General features: G+C 39.7%; 1 protein-coding gene across 5 annotated transcripts in view; it reads left to right on the top strand.

Annotated features, from left to right (window-relative positions):
- The first annotated feature begins 280 nt into the window (after positions 1 to 280).
- The window catches only part of htr2cl1 (5-hydroxytryptamine (serotonin) receptor 2C, G protein-coupled-like 1), a 139,306-nt gene continuing 113,830 nt past the window's right edge, over positions 281 to 25,756 (top strand). For 4 of the 5 annotated variants that reach the window (XM_051400457.1, XM_051400461.1, XM_051400460.1 and 1 more), the window contains exon 1: positions 281 to 844. The gene's annotated coding sequence lies outside the window, so the exon portion shown is untranslated. Of the gene's footprint in view, positions 845 to 2,407; positions 2,488 to 25,756 lie in introns of those variants that run through there. The other variant, XM_051400458.1, reaches the window with a different exon arrangement.

Raw genomic sequence — 25,756 nt, forward strand, 5'->3', positions numbered from 1 at the left:
CATTTCTCATTACATGCAGAGTCAGACTCTCTGGAGGCTGGTAAACACCGAAGCTTCTGCTGCAACTATAATCTGCAGATGCCACCATACTCCAATAGCATAAATAAATAAAATATATAACTGGAAGAATCCCAAATATTTTCCCCTGGCTACTGTGAAGCTTTACATACAGGAGAGGGGCTTTATAATTTAAAATTTGCAAGAGCTTGTTTGAATTTCAGACCATGCTGAGGCGCCACAATGTGTGGGACCAGGACTCAACTCGTGGTCAGTGAAGCGAGTCGGAGTCTGCAGTCTCTCTCTCTCTCTCTCTCTCTCTCTCTCTCTCTCTCTCCCCCCTTTCTGTCAGTTCCAGCAGTCCTTTTTCACTGTCTCTCTCTCTCTCTCTCATCCCCTCCGCGCTCTGGTCTCCGGTGTTAAAACTTTCCTTAGAGGAGAAGGGGATCTTTCAACATCGTACTAAACGCATTAACCAACTGTTTTCCTGGAACTTAAAGAAGGAGTTATTGTCGTTTTTGGGCTCCTGTGTTGCTGCAGGACGAGTCTCGGTGCGTCTCGGTGCGCACCAGACCAAAATGGACCGCAGAACGTGTCCGGTGCGTCCGCCCTGGTCCTCTGCCGCCGTGTCCGGGACGAACTGACAGGAGAAATCCTGACCGGAGGTGAACTGAATCCGCACCTACACTCTCTGTCCGTTTTCATTCCTCATCTACGGCTGTGGACCGAAGAGAGGACACATTACCAACGCTGAAAGATATCAAGGAGGATGTAGCTATAAAAAAACAACAACATAGGGACATCATAAACTGAAGGGCGCGGGAGGAACAATCGGATATCTTCACGGGTGAGTGAACATGCTTTTGTCTTAGAAAAAAAAAAAAAATCTCGCATTTACTCGAAAGATGAGAGTATTTGCTGCGCCTTCGCATCTTTGACACATGCAGACGGTCAGCGGATGGAGGTCAGAGATGTCCTTGGAGTTGTGTGCGGAGACATTTTGAGGGTGAAAGTTGGTGACAGTTTAGCTGCAGCAAATGCGGAAGGCTGAGCACGTTTGGATTAGATGAAACTTCGAGGAAATCGAGTCCTTGAAAGAATGAGATCGATACCGAGACAGGTTAGGACGCGCAGCATCAAGTGCGTGTGTGAAGAAATATACAGAATGTGTCTAAATGTAGAAACTTGAATGTATCAGGTTCACAGGTGGATTGTTTTTGGAGATTGCAAGATGTGCGCTTTTACGCACCATTGGCTAATGCACCACAAGAACGCCCTTATTAAGTAATTTAGTCTGGTTTTGAGTTTTAAGATCTTCTTTTCTTTGATTTCTGGAACACTACAATTGATTAAAAATGAAAATCCTGCACAGGTGGTGGGAATTTTGTATCATAAAGGAACACTAATCCACAATAAGGACGATTTTTTAATTATTTGTGCTGAACGCAAGTAGGATTCTCTCTCATGATTCAGATTTGTGGCTTAGGTTTAAGAACAAATAACACGATTCTGACAATGACTTGTCATGATGCCGTAGAGGGTGTGTTCAGTGCTTTGAATTGTGTGTTGCTGGGTTTCATTCAGAGAGGGTGTGGCTGTTCGCGTGTCCATTCCCTGCTCTGCTCTGCTGAAGGTTTTCTGCGCGTCAACCAAGCTCAGTGGGGAGTCAGCAGCAAAAACCTGCACCAAACTAGAAATTAAATCATCTAGCTGTGTGTGTGTGTGTGTGTGTGTGTGTGTGTGTGTGTGTGCATGTGTGTGCATGTGTGTATGTGCGTGCGTGTCTATTCAATGAACGTCCCGCTAATCCACCTGTCTCCAGGGAGGATTAGAGCGCTTGGGACATTTTGGGACCTGTTTTTTTCCCCTTTCTCCTCCTTTTAACAACATAATCTCTGAGACAAAACGTTGATTCCTTCAGCCCACCACCCCCCAGAGATAAATTCAGCCACAAGTGCAACATTTGGTGGAGGCATTTAGCCAAAGCGCCTGGCTGTGCCTTGAGTGCAAATAATTTTTTAACAGCCAAGGCTGCTTGGCCCCGCTGATGGGTCAAAACTCTGACATGTGTCGGCTTGGAGGCATTGTGGCAGAACAATTAGTATGTTACCAGCTCGTCAGGAAAGACATAACAAACCAGAAACTGTTACATTTAACACTAAAGGCTGATTTTGGATACCTTTTTTTTAAAAGAAATGTAAACTCATCTGTATGCAGGTTGTTATAGGGTAGACAAGTCCTAAAGCCTCATTTGAATGCATGATAAGACTTGTCATTTATCATAGCCTGGATGCTCACACTCTCTCTTTTGTCTTGCTCTGGGCTCAATTGATCTCTCTCTCTCTCTCTCTCTCTCTCTCTCTCTCTCTCTCCTCATCTCCCTTTCTCTGGCTCAGCTCAAATAAAATTTCCAATTCAACATGCTGTATTGGCATGAAACTGGGAAGAAAAATCGGAGAAGTATCAAGATTCAAGATGGAAATGGATACGGTTTGTGCTTCTGTCTCTCCCTCCCTTTTCTGCATTGCTATCTTTCCTCAGATTTGCTTCATTTTTGTCTGTTTAGCAGAGCTGTCACTGCTGAGGGTGAGGGTTTAATTCCCTCACAATTGTCAATTCCAGGTCCACATTTTGTTCAGAAGCATGTTATATTATATTATATTATATATTCTCAGCATGAAACAGACACTGAATATATTTGTTTTTTTTAGGCAAATTTTGAGCTCTGCTTAGCATATAATTTCATTCATCACCAATTTTCTATTATTGTTACAACCTTTTCATTGAAAGTTGGAATCACTGACAATCGTGGCTATATGAAATGTATGTATTTATTTATCCTCCCCTTTCTCTTTCCCTTTCTCTCTCTCTACCTCTACTTTTCATCCTCATGTTGCCAGAACTGTCATGTGGAAAGACAGATGCCCACCAAATGGATAATGGTTAAAAAACTGCAGGTTGATTTATAATAGGTTTGTTTTTCAGACAAATGGAAAGATCCATGGCCCAACGAACTGGGGATATGAGATGAGACTTTAAACACACGCCAGCCACAGGCAGTCACAGAGAGATGCAGATGGTCAGACATAAATCCACAAACATGCTTTTCTATCTCTCACAAAGAGACTTACTCTATTTTGCCTCAGGATGCTGCTTTGAAAATGCCACATCTATCCATCCCACCCCTCATTTGATTTGTAGAATTAATCAGAGTGGATCAGCAGGCTTGACATATCGCCCCAAACTGTTTTTTTTTTTCACCCCCCGCTCATTGAATGAAATACAAAACAATCTATAGGGAAGACTCACTCTGAATGGCCACACAAGAACAATAACTATAGAGGATGATATCCTAGTGCCAGAATCCAGAAGAAAATAGATTTCGAGGGGGAGCCCGGTAACGCAGGGAATGAAATGAAATGTGATTGTGTGGTGGGCTTGTGGGGGGTGTGTATATCTCTGCAGGCATTCATGCATGGAGTGCACCATAGTGTGCATTGTCTGTGTGTTTACGTTTTTGTGTCTTAGCAAGAATTGTCTGGCAAAGGTGTGTGTCGAATCTTATACTTGTATCTTTGTGAGGACCATTTAACTTTCAGACCTTGTGAGGACATTTTCCTGGTTTTCACTTTGGGGTCATTGCTATGCTCCCAGGGTCCTATGTTTATATGTATGTGTATGTGTTAGAATGTGGGTTGGGGGCGTTAGGAAACTTGCGGCAAAAATCCCCTGGTTGCGGTTGCTATGTGTTTCATCTAAGCTGCATAGAGCAGATAGTATTTGCAGGAAGTCAGGCACAGAAATGCCATAGAGTTCCAGTCAATTTTCAAAATAAAATACGCTTTGCAGACTTCACGCTACATCAACATTATGTCAGCAAAAGGGCAAAATATAAATAAACGCTAAATACAAAACACTCTGAAGATGCTTCACTTCTGATACGGTCTAATGATTAAACCAACGACTTAAAGCTATGTCTGGTGGAATTTCGGTGTTAGGACCCTGGGAACATGGATACTCAACCCTCCAACGGCATTTTGAAGAATTCAAGAGGAAAGTTATGTTTTTAGGTTTGGGGTTAGGATAAGGTTAAGGTTAATGGTTTGTGGCTATCGTGGTTGTCAAGGCTTCAGAGTGCTCGACCATTGTCTGAGCCCTCTACCTGCACACTTTTCTGACAATGGAATTCGATGGGCTTCGCCCCATAATTCTTTTTGTGGTTTTCAGAAAGCATTTCACACGGTGCTTGACCAGGTGTGCAGAGGTGTAAAAGTAACAAGCTGTCTGTACTCAATTCTTGCATAGCTACTTCTGTCAGTGAGTGCAAAAACATGAATGCCTTTTACTGTCCAAAAGTGTTTTCAAACCTCTTGGCAGGCTTTTGGTTACACCTTTTTGAGTTGTGACCATTTGGGACAGTAGTAAACACTTGTGTCTTGAGACGTGGTTGGGCAACACTTTGTACAAACTAAATTGTTTCAAGCAAAACTTTTTCCGTAAGGCACGCTATGGACGACAAAAAGGATTTCATGTCTACCACCACCTTTAAACCATAAGGTACCTTTTTAGGTAACCTACAAAGTTTGTATAAAACATTTACAAAATTGGGGATAGAGGTATTTGATCTTGGCTGCTTGGTAATTGATTAATCTACAGGTAAGTTTATTTGCAGGCCCAACATTATGAACCTGCGAAGATCTCTAATTGGGGAAATCAGTAACAAAACTAGCCTGGTTGATCATTATTCTATTGAAGTAACATCTTGAAGGACAGAGTTTTTGTTTCCTTCAACCTTTGAATGAGCACTGCCAATTAAACCTGGCTCAGGATGAAAGAGCTCTCCACTATATTGAGAGCATAGGCTTGTTATTTTCCTGACTTCAGTTTATTTAGCTGTGACGAGGACAACCTCCGTGTTCTTTTTATCCCTATCAAAATTCTCTCCATGTCTTTCTGAATAAATCTGGCTAATCTGAATCTTGAAGCACTCTTGCATTGTTCCCATATGAATCAGATCTTTAAACTTTGATCATTCAGCTTTGGCTCTCCTCCATATGTTCCCCCCCAGTCATGCGTTCCTCTTAAGTACTAAAGCATGCGCCCCGGTGTGTTTGTGTGTGTTCAGCCAGGATGGCAGCACTTGATTCAGTCATTCAGCGGAAGAGGATTTCATTTGGCTGAATAGCCTCAGTCTTTCCTGGCCTGAGAGTCACAAGATTAAAGTGACAATCAGTCATGTGAAACAACAACCAGCACCGCCCCCCTCTCTATAGACCTGCGACCTGTCCATGGAGGGGGGGACTCACTGATCGTGGATCCGAGCTTTAACCTTCAGCGGTGGGTTGTTGGAAGACAAACCAAATCAACTGCGAATCAATTCCTCTAGCTGCTGCTGGTTCGTGCTTTTCTCCCTGCAAATGGAAAACCGAGATAAATATAGTGGATTCTTGAGTCTGATTACATCTTTCTTTCTCGTAATGGTGCAGGGATGGTTTTGTGTGTGTGTGTGTGTGTGTGTGTGTGTGTGTGTGTGTGTGTGTGTGTGTGTGTGTGTGTGTATGTATATATGTGTGAACTAGGATTTGCCAGCTGCGACTCCCTCAAAAAGGCTGAATGGAATTCTAAATGAGCAAATAACAATGTGATCTTTAAAGTCCTTCAGTAAGCAACTTTAACTCTCCCTATGGCATTTAAAAGTCATTTTGTAGAGAAACCTCCAGTGCTCTCAAAATGGCTGTCCACCTGTTTATTGTCTGTTCCCTTTTTTCTATATTTAAAAGGATCTTGACTTATTCAAAGTAGATTGCTTTAGTGAGTCAGCAGATACAATTCATTGCCTGCAGTTAAAAAAAAGGGGGGTAACTGCTGTTAAAGTGGTACTTAACAGAGTTTTGTTAAAATGAGATATCAACCTATTGAAAAATGAGACACCTACTTTAAATAAATGTTGACTTTTAATTAAATTCAAGAATTAAACTGTCCACATGCTCTTAAGGGTGGAAAAAAAGGAATTTTATAAGATGTAGTCATCTGTGGTCTTTAAATATTGATCAGTGAACATTAGGGAATGATGTTCGCTTTTATTCTTTTAGGAAATGGAAACTGCCTGTAAGGCTTTGTAATGAAACCTATTACTTGTCAAGTGGGGATGGGCTGTCTGAACAAAAAGCGAAAAGGAGTGCGACAACGACTTTCCTGCTGTATGAAGCTATTAAACATCAGGTTGTAGGTAGATTTATAGGATCCAGACTGGGATTTATAGGGCTGGAATGGGTTTAAGTGGTCCAGCCGTTAGATTTAAGCCTTCAGGGACCCCCCTAAGGAAGCAGAGAATGGATTTGCTTGCAATTATCTTTTTAATGCCGTAATGTCAAGAAAGGAAAAAGGAAGATTTGTTGAAATAGTCAGATAATTTATCAGGAGAAAAACAACATTCAGTTTCTCGTAATCATTGGATAGTTACGTAAAACTCGAAAATGAGAAATAGTTGTCACTAGAATGTACATCTAAGAGTTAATTTATGCTATTCATTTCCTGGCAATGTGATACAATGAAGACAAAATAGCAAGGACCTTTGAGCTCATTTTATGAATCTTAATCTTCTCCTGATGTTTCCAGATTGTTTTTATGGCTGCTGACTCTGTTTGGTCAGTATGAAAATTAATATTACCTGGCACATTGCACATTGTTCCTTCATGCATTGTCCAACTTGTTCAACCAATGCTATATCTATAAAACACAATCTATGCATAATTGCCTGGCATTCCTGATTACTGATAAACATTGTAAGTAATAAGAGGAAACAACCCTATTTTTCGTGATAACAAGTTGATTATCTCGTTATCTCAAATTAACAAAGCTTGTTTTCTAGAGATAACCAAATAATTAATGACGTTATCTCCAGATCACAAGATAAAAAATAAATAATTGCAAGCATGGCCGTACTATTAAGAGTGGTGGCAACCAAAACAAGACCTTCGGTACTGAAATCAAATCATCCCACACTGACTTAAGACTGCAAAGACGTTGACATCCATTTGTATATTATAAAAGCCTTAAATCATAGATTTTCTACCAAATTCAGTGGACAAATTAATAGAAAAAAAAGTCACATTCTTTTAGAGATAGCAGGAACTATCATGTTTGTTCCCTGGGCTTAAGTGGGATTTTCTGAAGAATGCATTAATGTGTTCATCCAAACTCTCTGACTTTATGAGTGATTTGCTGTTTTGTCCTACAGCCAGCGTCGCACTTATTTACTCTACATGGGTTTTCCCCCTGGGGGGCGGCATCTTTGTTTCATCTAATTTGATCATATGAAGTACTTTGACTCTAATCATTAGTACTGTATTTGTTGGTAGAAGCCCCCTCTAATATATTTAGCCTTCTGTGGATGAACTCTTGGCACTAGAGTAAGAATGAAGCAAGCATCCATCAAAACCTGACTTAAGTGACTTCTTCTCTTTGCCTTGATCCTCCTATTTGAAACTTTTATTTTATCCCAAGTCACCATCATCCTATTAAGTACTATCAGACTTGTTCACACTTTTTTGTGTCAGCACAGTGCACTTCAAAGATTCTGAATAGTTGTAGCTGAACATTCACTACAAATAAAAGGCTCTCTTAAAGCTGCGGAGAGACCTTCAGCTACAGGAGAGCGGAGCCAGGTACGACCTACAGTACATAGAGCCTCAGCTCATTTTATCGTTTTATCAGAGAGACCTTGAATGGCTTTATACTGTGAACCTGCGGAGATCTAAACAGGGTTATCTGCATGAGAGAACAGTAAACAGGCGGTGGTGTGATTAGGAAAGTTGAAACAAAGGAATAGAGAGGGTGAAAAGGAAAGTGAGGAAATGGAGAAAGAGGAAAAGAAGGGAGAAAATCAGAGGACTTTAAAGAGCAGGGAAGCTATCAGAAAAGTCAGAAGACAGAAATGGAAAACACTTTTATTCATAATACAAAGAAAACAAAACGAGAACTCTGTTGACCTTTTGTAGACCAGGATGTACAGCTGTCTCTTAATGTGGCAATTAAAATACTGTCACGAGGGCAGTTACATAATCCACTATAATCCCAATTTCTAATCTCTATATAAATGCCCCAGTGTTTAAACCCACTTTTCATTGGTTAATATTCAACCCAGCAGCTTGAAACCGCATTAACAACCACATGAGGCTCTTTATTGTAGATACAGTATGTGTACATTACAATATGATGAATGGTCCTCAACATTAACATAATACAACACTTAAACAAAATGTCCATAGTCATGAATTTGCCAAACAATGTCACATAATCCACATGTTTATGGCTGAAACCACCTATTACACAGTGCATTATAATCTATGACATATAAATCTATACATGTTAAAATACAATTGTTTGCTGTTTCTGGACAAAACTGTGCTTTGAAGTTATGCTGGAAAATTCTAGGTTCTAGGTTTTACTTGGATGGTGTTCGATCCAGGCAACCCATTTATAACATTCCTATTACATATAAGTCCAAGTTAAAGTTGCAGCTGGCCAATACAATCAGATAAGCTATTAAACCAGAATGCCAGAAAGAAAAAAGAAGAGAAACATCATTAGGACACATACAGTGTCAGAATATAAAGTTTAAACTTAATAGTCTCAGTCTGTGTTAAACTTATTAATGTACTGAATTCATATTATCACATCTCCTACAAACTTCAGCTGTGGAATAACTCAATTATCTGGAATGACAGTGCAAACAAGATCAGCTCATTTAAATTCCTGTTTTAGCACGAGCTCTGCATTTTTAGCATTTTACATCTTCAGGAATAATGTTACTGTGAATTCAGTTTAATGAAAAATGTAGGATTCATGTTAAGAATTAATTGAATGTCGCCAAAGCAAAATGGAAAGTAAAAAAGTAAAGTAAAAGAGTAAAATGTAATTTTAAATACAACAATGGCATACACCGTATAGACCACAAGAAAATGGAAAACAATACATTATTTGAATTGTATGTGAATAAAAGTAGCTTTAAATTCTTAGCTAACCTCCTATTCTTTTGAATTTTATTCAAATTAAATAAACAATTAGTCGTTCAGTCTATGTATTTCATGGAGACTGTTGCATAATCAGTTCAGTCAAGTTCAGTCTTTTGGCTGTAAAGGATACTTCAGTGTATTGCAGCCTTACTGGAACAAAATCATTTGATATATTTCATCCTTTTAGAACAGGGTATTCTTTACGTGCCAGCTGTAGTAGAACAAGATACTTTAATATATTCCAGCATTTTCGATCAAGATACTTCAACATAAACCAGCTTTATTAGAATATATCATATTTAACTATATTCCAATCTTATTAAAAGAAGATATTTAAATGTATTCCAAACTTACTGGAACAAAACACTTTGATATATTCTACCCGTTTCAAACAGGTATTCAATATGTTATAGCTGTATTTGAACAAGATATTTCAATATAAGCCAGCCTTATTAGAATATCATATTAAAGTATATTCCAGTCTTACTGGAACAAAATACTTTGATATTGTTCACAGGGTACTTTAATACGCGCAAGCACAAGATACTTTATTCCAGCCTTTTAAAAACACAATACCTCGTTATATTCTGGCCTGATTGGCCAAGATCATTAAATATATTCCAGTTTTTTCAAAGACAGAGTACTTCTGTATGTGGCAGCTTTATTTGAACAATATACTTTAAATATAGCAAAGCTTTTTTGTTTCACTTTAATGTATTCCGGCCTTTTAAGAACACATTTAATATATTCCTGCATTATTAGAACATAATATATTTCAGCCTTATTGTAACTAGATACTTTGATATATTCCAACCCGTTTAGAACAAAATACTTCAATATATTACAGACTTATTTAATCCGGATCCTTTGATTACATTCTTTTTAGATCATATATTCACTTTATCAGAACAAGATAGTTTAAAATATTTACACTGTAGTATGACAAGACACTTTAATACATTCCAGCCTTAAAAGAAAGGGATACTTCAATATGTTCTGGTTGTATTGCTTCTTCTTCCATAATTTGTCTTGTAGTGCTTGTAGCGTTATGAAGTTAACATGAAAGGAAATCACTAGGCTATTCTTTATTGTTACACTGTTGCCAGACTCATAGTATATCCTTGCCAGGGTGTTTTCTAGTAGGAAATCTAAGGTGATACTCTCCCATCACATTGTTTTGCTACTGCTCCCTGGAGCGTCCTTTGAAATCACATGTAAGTGCGAGGTAAAGTGTGATATAACATCCCATATGGCTCCTTGTAGATTTCCCATCCTGTGCGCTGTGGCTACTGCTATCTGTTCTCATACTTATGCACCTTTCTGACTGCAGTTATTTCACAATTTCCTTTCCTGTTTGATCTCCTTTCAGTGGGACTGTCGCTAGAGACTGATGTGGAGGGGGAGAGGGAGTGTGTGTGGACATATAAGACATATAAGATAGACATGAGAAGAAGAGGGAGAGTGCATGCTTCCTGGTAATGTTATAGGTGAGAGTCAAGGACGTCAATAAATCAGATGACATAATGGCCACTGACTGAGTGTTTTAGATAAGAGCTTCAGCTATAAATAGCTAAAACACAGGTGTTTGTGTATGTTAGGGGGTTAAGACTGACACTAATGATTGTTTAAGATGAATGTGTGTATGTGTTTAAGATTACTGTGCATACTATAGCTAAAGTTACACAAGGAGATTTAAAAAAAAACACACCCAACGTCCTCATGTAATGGTTGGTAGATGATAGAAGTAAGTGAAGTGACGTAAATCAAAGCGTTTTACTTGGATTGACCACCGTTTTACTGCTGTATTATTACTCTACTCACTGTATTGAAGGTGACAGTTTTGAGTGTTAGACGCTAGCTGAGGTCAAACGTATCTGGCAATCCATTACTAAAACATCATTATGCTTCATGTTTATCATGTTTATGATCAACAGGGCCACACTTCAGTCAGATAAAATTGAGCCTCCTTGTTCGCACTTGTCATATGAAATCAGGCTGCATTCCTTTTCATAGATCACATCAGTCAGATTGCATTAAGCCTGTTTTTAGATTGATTACCTACCTTGCAGGCAGTTTTGGTTTCAGTTTTATGTCAGAATGCTCTAAAAGTCAATTTTTTCATTTTACACGAGCTTCCTTGAATTATAACTTGAATTACTTGTTAAATTAAGTCTGTTGTAAAGTTAGAAAACTGCTTCTTCAAGATCAGTATTTGTTTCCTAATTTAGTTTGTAATGTGTGACAGTATTCTTGGTCTCTTTATGTTGTCTGTGTTGCATTGTTTTTGTTTTAAAGTAATAGTTGTGTAGGATTCAGTGGCATCTAGCTGTAAAAGGATCAGTTTGCAACCATTTGAAAAAAGCTAAGCTTTCCAAGCGTGTAGGAGAAACTACGTCGGCCACAAAAAGACTGTGAAAGGCCCTATCTAGAGCCAACGTTTGGTTTGTCCTTTCTGGGCTACTGTAGAAACATGTCCCACTCCCTCAGATAAAAACGGCTTATTCTGAGGTAACAAAAACACAATAATTCTTATCTTCAGGTGACTATACACTAATGAAAACATGCCTATGAATATTATATTATGTTTCTGCCAGTAGATCCTCTTAAATGTTGCACACTGGACCTTTAACACTGATTTCATGCTGCCTTATTGGCCAGAAAGATTAATCCCACTGAGATGTTTACTGGGCTAATAAAGAGAAAAATAAATTATAAAATGGATTAATTGAATTTGGTGGCCAGATAAAGTCATAAACTTACCATAACTGTCACTTACATGCAGTTTTTATAAAGCAGTCATGCTCTTAAATTTGAATGTGAACTGAACAACCTAGGTGTAGGTACAGTATGCCCAACTGAGGCAGATCCCAGACATGAGCCTGTCTCCTGTACTGTGATGCAGAAAGATATATGACAGCCAGGCAGTGTCTGTAGACACGCAGCTGTATAATACCCAGGCGGTTCATGTTTATCTATACAGTACAGCGATCACGACAGCAGCACCTGCAAACAACCACTGCATTCATATTCCCTCCAGACTTTCATTAATCTATGCTCTCGAGGCTGAGTGCCGCTGCAAAATCACTGTGTGCATTTTAAAATGCTCCTGCAGTACATCGCACCTGTATCTATCTCTGTATGCATTTCCACACACCGACACATGAACACTCACTTAAAAGAAAGTTGAAAGATTGTCATTTAAACAAGGCAGCCGTGAAAGAAGCTTTCACACACCTGTGCACATGCAGACAAACACACATAATTGTTATTCCCGCTGTCAGCCCCTGTGCTCGGCTGGCTAACAGCAGCATGCAAACATGCACACGCACACACATCTTTGCGCCCTCGCCACATAACACATTCCCTGTATGTCTCCAAGGGTTCCTGGGGAGTTTCCATCACAAGAAAGCATTTGCTTCACACCTGTCAGTGTGTGTGTTTGCCTGTGTGAGTGTGTATGAGTGTCTATGCGTGTGTGCGTGTCGTGGCTAAGCAGCGCTGAGAATTCCTACAATTCCCCGATGTCATTTGTCAAGAGTTGGAGGAGCTTAAAATATAGATGAGTGAGTGCACACAGACTGTAAGCACATTGGATGTATTTAATTAAATAGCGGCATAAAGCATTTATAATGTGGGAAAAAAAACACAAACTGTACTACACGTGTGCCAGTTTTTCTTCTAAGTTTATGTCTCCCTTGCGCACGCTCTCTCTCTCTCTCTCTCTCTCTCTCTCTCTCTCTCTCTGATTAGAGATTGTTTTGATGCGATTAGCATGAAAGAGCGATTGTGTTTGCTAACCTTCGGGCTCAGGGAAACATTAATCATGTAAAACGGTGATTTCTTTTCTTTTTTCTTGGAACGCCGAATAAGCCTCGACAGCCCCCCTGCCGGCGATTCATCTTTCCCTCCTTGAGTCTGCTCTCTTGCTCTCTTCCTTTCCTTTCTTATCCTTAACTTGATTTCTCCCATCGCTGTCTTTTTCTCTATGATGCTCTGGTCTGTCTTTCTCCCTTTCCTTATCCACTTCATGTCTATCCTGTCCTTCTCTCTTTTCCTTCCTCTGTAGCTCTTCCTAAGACTCTTAATCTGCGTTCTCTTTCATGGACATTTTGTTTGCTCACCCTTTTTCTTCTCATTTTAGTTTCCCGTCGTAGGATTATGTCCTACTTGTTTCAAAGACTCCTCCGGCCTCGGCAGCCCACCTGCAATTTGTTCGTATCCATCCTCCTGCCTCTCTGCCTGCCTCCTTTCATCCTCTGCACGTCCATTCATCTCTTTCTCTTCCTTCATCCTCTCTTTGATCCCTCTTTTTCTCCTCATTTAATAGTTTTCTCCATGCTTCTTTGATTCTCTCCCTTGTTCCTTGTCTCCTTGCCTTTCTTCCTCTCCCTCCTTGTGTTCTTATTTTTCTCTATCTCTTCCTCTCTCTCACTCTTCCTACCTGCTCATTTGTGTGCTCTTTTTGCTTTTCCCATAATCCCTCATTCCGTCTCTTGCCATTCTTCCATCTATCCTCCTGTCCTCTTCCATATTTCCTTCCTTCTTTGTTCCTCAGTACTTGATCCCTTCCCTCCCTCCCCCTTTCATCCCCAAACCATTCATTCATCTCTTGCTCTTCCTGCTTCCTCATGTCTCACTCATTCCTCTCTTATTCCCGTTTTGCATCTTTTTCTCCATGTTTTTTCTATCCTCCTTGACTTTCCTTCTCTCCTCCCTCCTTTGATTCTATCCTCCTCCTGCATTCTTTCCTTTTTCCGTCCCTCTGTTATGTCCCTCTTGCAATTATTTCTTATATCCCCCTGTCGTCTTACCTCTTTTGTCCCTTATTCCCTCCCTGTTTGCTTTCCAGTCTTCCCCTTTGTTTCATCCTCTACTCTTTCATACATTTTTTTTTATCTTCCTGCATCCCCTCTCTCGTCATTCCCTATCTTTTTAATTCATGCTCAGTTCTGCTCTACCGTCATTCCTATTTCCTTCCCTTCCTTTCCTTGTTGCCTTTCCTTGTGCACACATCTTTCCCATCCTTCCCTGTCTCTCGTCTTCTCATCTCTTTTTCTATCTCCTCTTCTTCCTTCACTTCCTCTCTCGCTTTGTATTCTACCCACCTCTCTTCTGAACTCTTAAGGAACGGTCCTGCAGTGTGACTGTGTTTGGTACAGTGGCCACACACACTTTCTTTTTTCCCTTACATAAACTCTGTCTCTCTCACATTCACACATCTCCAGATAGTCCTTCTTTTGAAGGTGATGTGCTTTGGGGATTTGTCTGTTCCACTGCTGCTTGACAGTTTGACACACACATACACACTTCGACTACCATATAGGCCGCCAAGCGCAGTTTACCAGCTAAGATACTCTCTTGCTTGTCAGTTTATCAACTTCACAACTCCTTCACCCTCTCCTAGCTCTCTTCCACACACACACTCATTAAAGTGTGTATGGTTCAAGGTGCGGAGAGCGGAGCTAAGCCTGCTAGGGTTAGAGGGTTTCAATTCCCAGTGAAAGTGCCAACCAGACACCATGTAACAGCGACATTAAGCCATGATATAAAAACCCCATTTAGCCAGCTTAGGTGAGTCCATTAATCACAGGTACTTAACCTTAGATGATGTCACTCACACGCACATTCTCATTCACAGATTTATTGGTCGAGGCCACTGCCGCCTTGGCACACCATACAGTGTAATTAGCCTTTGCATTGATTTCCTTGTCACAGTTATGTGTGCTGGTCTGCAATGAACCAAATATGCAAGAAGAAAACAGTTGCTGCTGTTTGGTGCTAAGACTTAAGAGGGGGGGATTATGACGTGCTGGCTAGCAGGTTTTTCTTGCAGGAATTGAGAGCTTCCAGTGTGAAGTAGCAGCTCAGATGCTGAGAACAGTCCAGGAGTCAGATGCATAAAACTCTGTAAATCCAAGACTAAAACTGCACTAGATATAGGTATGCAAACACATTACTGGTCTCATTTCCACTCCCACAGTCAGCCTATCAATAGAACATCTGTTTGCATATCAATACTTGTACTTGCTGCACCACTCATTGGACCTGTCAATGAGAAGAACGGTAAATAAGTGCAATTTAATTGATTGTGTTGCATCTGGGAAGTTCTCCAACATAACAAGTGACACAATTTACATCGTCAGTGGGTGTCCTTTATGGTGATTTTCCCCTTAAATCCACTGCTGTTCTTGTGAAGCTGCTAAACAGCAGAGCAATGTGTTGTTGGTGCAACAGGGAATTGCAGGAAAAGGGCATTGGTGTTCAGGCAACCGTCGCTGGATAAAGTTTTAAAAAGGCTAAACCCCAAAAAATAGCATGTAGCATTGCAATTGTTTAAACTTGAATGTTGGATTAAGGGGTTTAACTTGCCGTCCATCCAAACTCTGTCTTGCCTTAAACATCTAAGAAACAGCTTGAAATTCTCTGAAATCTTTCTTTTTCAAGGACTGATTTGACTGAGTGTGCCCAGCAAAGCAGAGCCGGCTAATATTCCCAATCCAAATGCCCTCTTGTCTGGCCCCTGGCCAGACCAAAGCAAACGCTCAGAGAGTATCTGGAAGGGCTTAGGAAGATTTCAGCTCTTGCTTTAGATTTTTGGCAGTCTGCTACAGAGTTAATGCCCTTTGGTTTGTGATGTTTAAAGACAAGAGGCTTCTTTTTGCGACACTCTGATATGGTCTTACATGGCAAGAATTACAAGCTCCAAAAAATATAGATTTATATATATATATTTATATTGTCTTCTGAGACAAGGCATAGTACCAATTTACTTTCAGTCACTGCATATACTCTATAAAGTTGTCAGTTCTGTATATTCTGTAAGTTCATTGCCTTAATAAAATTAGGTAACAGATTATTTTAATGTCTGTTGAACAAATCTCATTGTAGTTAAAATAGCTAAACTGCTTTTTGCTTTTTCTCCCCTGAACCATTTACATTCTGTACAAATTCATGCAGAGGAAGGAGAATGTGAAGGAAGAAAATACCAAGAGACAACATTACAAGGAAAAAATTAACCAAGACAACAAATAGACAAAGAAAATCCTTGCAATTTGTTTTTTAAACTGCAAATGAAAGTGTTGTGTAATTGACTGTTTTGGAATTACAAAAAGACACAAGGGCAATCAATGAAAGAGAGAGAAAACAACAGATGGTGAGAGAAAAGAGAATGCCTGTGACAAAATGCCAAGGGCAATAAATCAGAGAAATAGACAATAAATAACAGAAAATAAAATTGAGACAGACAGATGAAACTAAACATCCGCCAAGGTCTTCTCAAAGAAACGTCTCTCTAACAGTGAGTGAATCAGCCACTGCAAATGAAGACCTCAATACTTGCTTGCTGAAACAGATTTGTGTGAGTATAAGCAGAGGTAAAAATGAATTGAGGAAATGGACCCAAGCACATGAGCACAGCGTACGAGGTACTTACTGAGGTCTACTCCACATTTTCAGAGATAAATTTAAACTATTTGAATGCTTTGGTTGTTATATAATACGTTGCAGATTCAGATTTTACACACAGTCACACTTAATGTAAGTTTAAGTCATAAAGCACATGACTTAAACTTGCATTAACTGATTTTTATGGCCACTTGGGGGCAGCAAAAACAAGCTGAAAACTCAACACAGACATATTATCACCTCATAAAGTTGTTATGTCTAACGTGTTAGCAAACAGTTGCATGTAGGAGCTACATTAGCATTCATTTTAAGTCATTCTTCTGTCTAATTGGTAGCTAAATCCAATATGTAGCTTAAACTTGGGTAGGTCAAGTGGGCTGATTAGAGAAAAGTCCAGCAAGGACTAATTTATGGACTTGACAGTGAATACTACTTTTTTTTAAATTCTTGGCTATGGGAGTAAAAAATAATTTTTGTTTGAGTGCAGACGTTTTCCATAGTGTAACCCCATTATCATAACTCCAAGTCTATCCAATTTTTAAGCTAAATTTTCCCCAGACCTCAGAAGGAAGGAGGAAGAATGAATATATCAAAAAGATGTACAGAGTCAAAGGTCATTGCTGAGGTCTTACCCACCCTAAAATCCTACATTAACTGCTTTGGTAGTGGTCTTTTCTTTAGGCAGTGGTCTCTACTTATCATGAAAATCAATGCACACTGAGAGTTCCTCTATTTATCCAATCGTTGCAGTTGCTGCTGGAAACAGTCTTAGTAAGATGAAACAGCCGTGGGTGTTTACAGCAGAACAAGAAAAGCTTTTGTTGGTTCAATCGTGATGATATCGTTTTGTGTTAGGGAGCAGAATAATAAAGATTTATTGATTTTAAAATTGACATACTACTCTTTACTCTACCTTCCTTTCTGCTCTCTCCGCCATTGATTTTTGTCTCAACGTCTCTCCTCAACTTCATACAACTTCTTCCTTTGACTCAAGCTCCGTCCTCAGTCTCCACACTGTATCTGTACCTTATTCCCTTATTGTCTGTCTCTGTTTCACCCTCACTTCCCCTGTCTTTGCCAGTCTATAAATCCTAACCTAGTGCCTTTGAGGGAATAAGAGACCAGGTGTCGAAAGCTGGCCGACTGAATCATTCTTTTCATTTCTGTCACTCTGGGATTGTCTATTTTAGCTCACCCGCAGGCACAGACAGTTCAGGAGGAGAGGAGGAGAAGAAAAGAAATTGGTCAGCTCTTTGTCAGTTTCCTATTCGCACCTGTTTGTCTTCCTCTAACAAAATTATCTGTCTGATCCTATTAGTTATAGAAACACAGCAGTGGCATGGTGTAAACTCATATATTACACTGGATAATAACAAAAATAGAGTCAGAGCTCAATTATTGGCTGATTTAAAGGGACTGCATTCAATAACAACTTTATTTATACCTGCAGGAAATTTTAGTGCATTGACATTTTGTTTATCAGTTAATGTAGTTAGTGAACATAAATAAGCAGGGAAATGTATGAGTCTTGACAATATGGACAGAGGTCAAAATGAATTGTGTGGCTCCATAATCAGACCAATTGAGCTAAACTGGAGCAGGAGGGCTTCACTTCAGTTGACAGACAACTGCAAGCCTGTTGCTGCTCAGTGAGAAGAAGTAGGTATGCATTCAAACTTAAAGTATACTATGAGTTTGACTACACCAAGGTAGACTCTTTTAATCTTCCAGAATTGCATTCCTTAAGGGCTCATTGTGGTCCTCAAGCTAAAACACACATAACACCTCTTCTGCAGCTGTGTGTGCACTGGCAACAAGAATTAATGTGTACATATTTTTACCTAACCATAGGATGTTTCCTTATAAAACCTCATATATGGGTCAGATAAGGCTTCAGTAGAATATGTATTTCATTCTCTCTCTGGCATCTTTCAGTCATAATCAATGTCTGACTCCTTTATTGAGACTTAACAATATCCACATTCACATGAGCTACTTTCATCCAAAGAAGAGTGTGACACCAAAATCCTTCCTGTAACTAAAATGATTAACCTGAAAATCAAACAAATTAACTTACCATACCCAAAATAATGAAACCTAAGCTTAAACCACATAAACTGGCCTAAATCAACAGCAACAAAAGGTCATATCCTTATTCTAAAACAAAATGAAGTGTCATGCTAGAGTCTGTATAAGGCTATACAGCACAGTGGCAAGCTAAAGGCTAATATCAGTATGTTACACAGGCTACTCACAAGGATGATGCTAACATGCTGATGTTTAGCAGATAAGAAAGTCCTGCATCTTAGTTTAGCAAGTTAGCACAATAACATCTGTTAATTACCTCAAAACACAAAGTACAGCTGAGGTTGATGGGAGTGTCATTAGTTTTGCAAGTATTTGCTCATAAACCAAACTTTTTAAATCTTTCTTTTTCATAAAATTTTAATTCTTTAGCTATTTAACTAGAACAGTATACAATTTGATGTTGAAAACAGTTCCTCTTAACTCGATAGCTTCTCATAATATTTCAGAAATTGACAGAGCGAGTGTACAAAACGTCAATATACTAACTAACACTGTCTGGGCTGATCGATGAGTTTGGCTGGGAGTTGAAGTCACATCCACAGCTGTTCTCTGCAATGTCTTAATCCCAGTCTTGGTGCCAAGCCCCCATAATGCCCCAGGGCACTGTGCGCTCAGCCACTGAAATACACAAGTTTGTGAGTGGGTGTTTGTGTTTGTGTGGACGGTGAAGCATCTGTCTTCCTGTCTGAGTTGTCTAGACAGTTTTTTTTCCCTGTGACATTAGCTAAAAAACCAGCTTTGAGAGAACGTGCCAAGAATTCGGGTTTCCATTCCGCCTCACACACACACCTACACACACACACACACACACACACACACACACACACACACACACATACACACACACACACACACATCTACACACACAAAGTGCAACTAATGGCAGAGGACAGGTTTAGATGACCACATGACCAGTCAGTTGTAATTGTTCTTGCTGTCACCCTCCGGCCATGGCATGACTAATGTCAACCCATATGCGCACACACATCTTCACACACATGCGCATGCAGGGTAGGTCTTAGCCCATCAGATTCACGCTGTCAAACAGGAGCATGTGATTCAACTGGGGTTTTGTGTGTGTGTGTGTGTGTGTATGTGGGTTTACGTTCACATGAACCCAATTTTGTGTGTCTGTGCATCTCAGCAGGCTGGCTGTGTGAACAGATGTCTGCTCCCTGCCCCCTACTGCCACTTTGAAGGTGCCACTGGTGCATATACAGTCATGGAAAAAATTATTAGACCACCCTTGTTTCTTCTGTTTCTTGTTCATTTTAATGCGTGGTACAACTAAAGGTACATTTGATTGGACAAATATAATGATAACAACAATATATAGCTCATAAGAGTTTAATTTAAGAGCTGATATCTAGCCATTTTCCATGGTTTTCTTGATAATAACCAAAATCACTTAAGTTCTTACATCAATAGCTATGGCATTGTACTGCCAAAAACAGTGCTTTTAGGCATTCCATGTTTTCTTCTCTGTCTGCTTTAGTCACGTGATACACACAGGAGTTAGTACTTTTGCATAACCATTGTTTTTGATGACTGCAGCCATGCGTCTTGGCATGCTCTCCACCAGCTTCTGACATTGTTCTGCTGTCACAGCAGCCCATTCCTGTTGCAAAAATTCAAACAAATTTGCTTTGTTTTTGGGCTTGTGGTTCTCCATTTTGAGTTTGATGATGTTTCACAGGTTTTCAATTGGATTTAGATCTGGTGAAGGCATGGTTTGAATGTTCTGGTTCTCCATCCAGGCTTTAACTGACCTTGCCGTGTGGCAAGGGGCATTGTCTTGTTGGAAAATACAGTCATTCGAGGCAGGAAAGAGTTTATCAGCTGATGGGAGAAGACTGTTTTCAAGAGCAGCCCTGTATGTGACCTGGTTCATTTGCCCTTCACACAATTGCATTTGCCCTGTTCCACCCATACTGAAACAACCCCAGATCATCACCGATTCACCCCCATGTTTTACTGTAGGGGCAAGACAGTCTGGTTTGTAGGCTTCTCCAGGCTTCCTCCTAACCAGTAAGTTGGCTGGAGTGGGCATCAACTCAAAATTGGATTCATCACTAAAGAGAACCTTAGCCCAATCATCAACAGTCTAATCCTTGTGATCCCTAGCAAAGAGTAACCGGGTGTTCCTCTACCTTTCGTTGATGAAGGGCTTCTTCCGTGCCGTGTGACTTCAGACCAGCTTCAAGAAGTCGGTTTTGGACTGTCCTTGCTGAACAAGTCATATTCCTCGACAGTGCCCACTCAATTTTTAGGTCCTTTGAGTTCTGACGACGATTCCTGACACAGGAACGGATGAGTGCACGGTCGAAAGACGTTTCCTGCCTCGACCAGTTAGCAATTTGGTAGTACCATGTTTGGCTTGCTTTTTCTTGGTGTAATGAACGGCTGTCTTGGAGATCTTCAGTTTTTTGGCTACCTGTCTCTCACTCACGCCAATTTCGAGCAGTGCCAAGATGGCTGCCTTTGTGGCTTCACATAATTCTTCTTTTTTTTTAGGCATTATGTAAGAGCTGACAACTTCTGAGTTGTGCTATGGCTTGAATGTAAGCAGGAAACCACTCTAGGCCTTTGCATGTGCAGTGCTGCTTATGACATGAAATGGCCTCTGGGAAAACAATTAAGCTTAAGCATGTCAAATACGACATAAAGTATTATGGAATCAGCTGCATTTTTTTGTTGTGTTCATTTCATTCTTCAGGTAATATACCTTTAGTGGTACCAGGCATTAAAATGAACAAGAAATTGAAGAAAACAAGGGTAGTCAAATAATTTTTTCCATGACTGTATGTATTTAAGAAAGTGAACACACACACAGACACACACATATACAGCAATATGGGGACACATAGTTTTACACACATTCAGAAAAGAGAGAAAAACACAAACACTGGACTAACAGTTGATGTGCATACATTTCCCAGAATTCCAAACATTCTGGGTGGTCTGTGTGTTTTCCAGCATTGCAGCATTAGTCATCTGTTGATAGTAGTATTAAAGGAGCTTTTCAGTTTAAAGGCGCAGTCACACCAACATTTCAAACAGCCACATTTAAATTTAAAGTGTATTTCAATGGAATCGCTGCAGTCACTGGATTCACTCACAGAGGCCAAATAAATACACCTGAATAGTTAAACTTTGGTAAACTTAAACATGCATTTGCACTGTTGACCGTTGCTTATTAGCTGTGTTGCCCCATCCACTTTCATATAATGACATGTAACAATACACATCTTATTGAATAAGTGGCGTGAACTTAGTGTCATGTTAGGGACTAATTTAACTGACAGCAAGTTGCAAGAATTCCTGGTCGGTTAGCATCCACTAATTTCTCAAAGCCTCAAATCCCTTTTTCATTTCTTTCCTCCATTGCCAAGAATACAGATGGTAGAGCTAACGTAATCACAATTACTGTGGCCATTTCAGCTTGAATGTCAATTAGCAGCTTTTGTCAGCTATGAAAAAGTCTGGCAATCATCACAATTTGGCAATCATCACATTGAGGTGTGAGATTTTAGAGCAACAGCTAAGAGAGCTCCAAAGAGGCCAAATCATCAGATAGCAGGTGGATGACAGAAAATGCATTTAAAATGCCAAGAAACAACATATGGAAACTCATAACTACATGCCAGGCAGAAAAAAAAGTACTATAGCAGGTTTTCAATACACTCACAGTAGAATATACTTTTAGTTACTTGTTTTGTCTACACAGAGTAAAACAAAATAACGCAGTGAACTGTCAGTGACCCATGCCTTCTTTCTGTTTGTATGATTGTGTGTGTTTGTCCATCTGTCTTGGTGAGAAACACTTACTCACATTTGCTCTGCTCTGCCGTAGATAAGGACAGTCGAATCCACTTTCTCGCTGTAATCTGAGAGATTTAGGAATGTGTTTGCTCTGCTCTCTCACTGGAGGAAACCAAATGCACACAAACATACACAATATGTTGCTGCACACTTGGTCACAGAAGAATGAAGTTGTCAGTGTGCCGTATGACCCCCATCTTGATTTGCGTCCAAAAAAGTCTTTTTTTTTCTCATATACACAAACACACACAGAATAGAGTTTTTTTTAGCTGATGTACTAAGTGAAGACGGGGACACATATTATGATTGCTGGGCGGATTTTTTGTAAGGATTTGGGGGTGAAAAGTGACAGGACCAAGTCAGGCCAAATGTGTTGTAGTAGTTGATAGTTGGAAGATAAATTCATTCAGTTTTTGGTCTGAAGGAAATCTAATTATTCCAGTTGCAGCTTGTTGTTTGATATCAACAACTGGAATCCAGACTGTTGACAGTACAGTACCATGCCATTGTTTCGACAACCCATTATTCCGAAACCCCAGTCGTCCAAAAAATGCCCCATTGGAGTGCCAATATGTCTAACAGCCTATTATTCCGTAAAAAACAAATGCTTGCAGACCAGTTATGCAAAATATACACTGTGGCAGCAACAACTTCTGTTTTTTTGGCCCAAACATCTTTTCCTAGCCAAGTACCTTTAGGTGTAGGTAGTAGTTTTTATGAAGTAGTTTAAGGTTTAAGGTTTATGGCGCAATGGTCTTTTCAAGAGATTTGCTGATGATAGCAACAATAAAACATTTTGTTGCCAGACCTTTCTTTAATTACGTGTTAAAGCCCCTTTCAAGCCTAAATTATATGACTTCATATAATGATTTGTCATAGACTTAATTTGAGTCTGTTTTTTCTCTCTTCTCTTCTTCACCTGTTCCTCTTTGATCTCCTGTAGGTTCAAATATTTGCCACAGCAAGGGAATGCATTGATAGTCAGAGACTGTAGAAAGTTATGATAAAAGCGAACATTGTGATTATTAATGACTTCACATTAGTGCTTCGGACAGGCCGGCTTCACTTCAAAGCCATCCTCTGTATTCCATTTAGATTTTCTTCCACAATCCTTTCATCAAGGAGACACAGTGGACAGTCTCATCATCACTGTTCTTCTACTGCCTTTTGGTTCTGTGCTGTTCAGCTGCACCCATGCCTTCTGTCTCTCTACCCTGAGTATTCTTCTCTAACTTTCATTTTTTGGTGCACAGACGTCTTTGATGCACTTCAGTACAACAAGCTATATCCTACACTATGTGTGCACACACCCACACTCACTCTCATTTGGTACAAGGACACCTTTTGATAGTACCCCTCCTAGGTCAATGTTATCCATACCCGACTGAATTGTAAAAGCAAACCTATTGACTTTGACAGCGAATACATGGATTTAAACATTCCCCGTAACTTCATCCTCTTATCAGGATATGCGTGCTTATACTGACGTCTGTTTCACTTTAGGGTTGTTTTGCAGGATTAGTGTTATCTGTTGTGTTTGTCCCTACGTTCCTACACCACCCACCTTCACACTGTAGAGGCAGATAACTTTATTAGCAATTTTACACGAGGTAATTGGATCCCGGCTTTTCACATTTGCCTTCAACACAAACAAATCTCTGTCTCTGGATGAGTCAAAGTGAGCTGTAGGGCAGCACCCAAATACATGATGGAGAGGTCAGTGTTTTGTTGAAGGGCACTTCAGTAACTCTTGAGCATTGCAGAGCACAAAATGAATGAATGAAATTTAAAAAGAGGCTTTCAATTGAACTAATTAAATTACCATGGCAAGCAGGTTGGTCAGATTAGGTTTTTGCCATATTACAGCATTCGACATGTTGTGATTATTTTTCTCTTGCCCTTGACATACTTATATATATAATTAGGCTTTTTTCTGATTGATGCACATGCAGTTCAGCCATAGACACGTTTTTTATTCTGTTGCTTTGGAAACTAACTGACAGACCTCTTTCATAACTGTATGTAAGACCATGTAATGGTCTTCAGTGTTTTCATTTAACTTTCACTTTTTGCTTTTTGGCACATAACCCTTTAAGGAACTAATGACATGCTTTGAACTGATTCCATAATTAAGTAAAATGTCAAGTTTGGTCTCCACCGAATACATCAAGTGTTTCAATATATGTTTTGTCATTATGACATTAAGACAAATTCCTTTTCATTTGTTGTCCTCTGATGGCAAAGTGACTCCAACTCTGCTTGTGATTGAAAAACAAAATTATACTTTGACAGTGAGAGCAGTGGGAGAAAAGACAGAGTGAGGGCGAGAGATGGCATAAACCTCATGAATGAAGTGAGTAACGACAGCAGGGCTGAGAAATGACTTATCGAGTAGGGACACAGCAAATGAAGGATGAGCGTGGGGAGGGAATTACAATGAAGCTATGATTCAAAGAGGAGTGAATGAATAAGGGAGTGAATGAACGGCTCAGGTATGAAGGGTGGAGAGATAAATTGAGTGATGGTGAGGAGAGGGTGATGACAGATGAGGTAGAGGTGATGCCACAAGGAGGGGAAAGAGAGTGATAGAGAGACTAAAAAGTTGAGGGAATAGAAGCAGAGTGGAATTTAAGTGCTGAGACGCCTTTGAAAGAAATTACTGTACTGGAAATCAATGCTTTCAGTATCAAAAATAAGTCAAAACTTCTCAAACTACTTGTGCAGTATAATCCACTTCTCTGCTTCTGAACCCAAACCCTCATAGTCACTCCACGGCATCGCCTCTGCTGAGCTCTGCAGCTCCTCCGGAACTGATTTGTTGGCAAAGCAATCGTTGTTTTGGAACATACTGAACAAACCAACCAATGAATTTTGCATCATTGGTTGCATACTGCATCAGTGGACTGTACACTTGCAGAGGGATGAAGTAGTTCTCACCCAAACCAGTCTTTCTTTAACTCTAACTAACTTGTTTAACTTGAACCAAACTTTAACTATAGTAGTGTTGTTAATGAAACGGTTTTATTTGTGCAACAGGGATTTGTAGCAGTTTTTAAAGGCAACAACAAACTGCCAATAGGGGCATCAGATCAGAAAATACTTACTACTTATATTTTATAGGACTATAACTACTACTCAACTATATTTGAGGACTTGTTCTTGAAACTTAGGACTTGAGGCCTGACTTAGACTTAACTGCTGTGAAACTTGACTTGTTGAAGTCATAAGTCTTGACCGTCTGTTGCATCGCCAAAGGACGATTTATTGTCAGGCATGTGCATTTGAAAGACTTGGTCTCAGCTATGTAAAAACACAATTAACACATTATAATGGTCAGCATTTAAAGACCTAAAAAACCTCCAGACTTGTAATTTGACCAGGACTTGGTCTCAGGGACTAACCAGAAACTTGCATTGACAAGGCTTGAC

This window comes from Dicentrarchus labrax, unplaced genomic scaffold (genome assembly GCF_905237075.1).
Source record: "Dicentrarchus labrax unplaced genomic scaffold, dlabrax2021, whole genome shotgun sequence".
NCBI lineage: Eukaryota > Metazoa > Chordata > Actinopteri > Moronidae > Dicentrarchus > Dicentrarchus labrax.